This window comes from Trichechus manatus, unplaced genomic scaffold (assembly GCF_000243295.1).
Source record: "Trichechus manatus latirostris isolate Lorelei unplaced genomic scaffold, TriManLat1.0 scaffold00175, whole genome shotgun sequence".
In the NCBI taxonomy this organism is placed as follows: Eukaryota; Metazoa; Chordata; class Mammalia; order Sirenia; family Trichechidae; genus Trichechus; species Trichechus manatus.
Window position 1 is genome coordinate 4017930 of NW_004444111.1, and position 2079 is coordinate 4020008.

The window sequence follows — 2079 nt, forward strand, 5'->3', positions numbered from 1 at the left end:
GAAGCCCAATTCACTCTGGACAAAATTCCCCTACCTCACAATTTTATCAAGGATGTGCCTTGCTAAGACTGCCTGAACAGGGAAAAATTGAAGGCAAGCTGAGAACATTTCTGTATTCTTCTTTAAGGCTCCTTCCCTTGCAGGAGTAACAAAGGAAGAAAACCAGCAATATAGAAAATCACCTCTCTCTCCCTCCCCTGTCCCTCTGTAATGGACAGAGGAAGCATTCATTACTCGAATGTGACACTTGGGTATTTGATTTTATCTACCAAACTACATTTTCTGTAATTTTTTTTTACAGAATAAATGTCTGGCTTTGATTTCATCCCCAGATTTGTTTATGGGAATGCATGGAAAGATACGGGAAATAGCAATGGCTAGGAAAGGCAGGAGGGGAGTATTTGGTTGCTAGCAGCAGCGCAGACTGGAATCCATCACCAGCATGACAGGGCTTGCAGGGTTGGACAGGCAGGCACAGGAGCGTTTACTGAGAGTGTCAGAACGGAAACTATCACACTGACCAAATGTGACTAATGAGCCTAGGGAGATACACAGGAAAAAAACCCTCAAAACAGAAAAAAGTACTGGTTTCTCAGCACTTATTTCACTCATTTGAATGTAAACAAGTGACGTTCGTAGGTATAATGAAAAAGTCAAATAGAAACAAGGCAATAGTTTTGAGAACAAATCTGGAAGTAAAAATAGAGTTTAAGAAACTTTTCAAAATTATTTAGAATGATAATTCTGTGTACTTTAGTAGAGAGATGCAGAATCTCAAAAATAAATAGAAATGTCTATTTTAAAGGAGAAGCAAGGCTTCAAAGCAATTAAATTACCTACTTTAGTTCACTTTCAAGATTAATCTTTGGGTTGTAGATTTTTATTTCAGTACTATACCACTCAATCTAGTAATTTGTTAGCAATAAAGTTCTGAAATTAGTAAATAATTTACTTGTAAAATGATTAGAGGCCATTCAGGCATATTGTTCTTACTTGTACTCTGATATCTCTCAGTCGGAAAAGGGAGGGGTGTTCCAGCAAGGAGAGGAGCACTGATGATGCAGTGCTTAAGCACTCTGCTGCTAACCAAAAGGTTGGTGGTTGGAACCCACCAGCCACTCTACAGGAGAAAGATGTGGCAGTCTGCTTCCGTAAAGATTACAGCCATGGAAACTTCGTGGGGCCATTCTTCTCTGTCCTATAGGGTCACTATCAGTGGAAACTGACTCGATGGCAACGGGTTTTTTTTTGTATCCAGGGAGGAGGGCAAACAGAGCCTCAGTTTGAGCTTGTCCATGAGAGGGCGTGAACTTGTGAATGTTGTCTATCCCAAGTATTGGCAGAGACAATATTGGGAACCACTGCTTTGGAAGAGACTTGCAGGAGCTCTTGTAATACTGTTATTCTTGAATTCCCGAATTAGATGTTACTAATGGAAAATTAGTGATTGACCAAATGTGACTAATGAACTTAGGGAGATACATAGTCTTTTAGATTGTGATGTGCCGTTGTGGTGCAATGGTTAAGCTAATAGAAAGGTTGGCTTTTGGAACCTACCAGTGGCTCTTCGAGAGAAAAAACTTGGTGATATGCTCCTGTAAAGATTTCAGCCTAGGAAACCCGATGGGGCAGTTCTACTCTGTCATATAGGGTTGCTATGAGTTGACGGCACACAACAACGGAAAATTATTTCTATGTAGTAATTTCACTTCTGTAACAAAAGTAATCAACAACATCATAATATGATTAATAATAATTTAATCAAGTCAGTCACATCTCTGCATACGCGGAGAATTGTGGAGTTGAAGCAATCCTTCAGAGATGGTAGAAAAACACCAAAACATTGTGTTTAGTGTTTGCTTTTTAATCTCTTTTTTTGAACTGTATAGTTTTTTTGTTTTTGTTTTTTTACAGTGGGCCTAGTGTAAGCTTCATCACCTTTTCTAGTTCCCACCAAAAGTAGAGGTTTTATTGGACAGAAATATATTTAAACATATAGAAAAACACTTAAGCAAAAGTTTGATATAAAGAAGACAATGGGAAAAATTGCTCTGGCCATGCTTTGCAGCAATCTGAGGA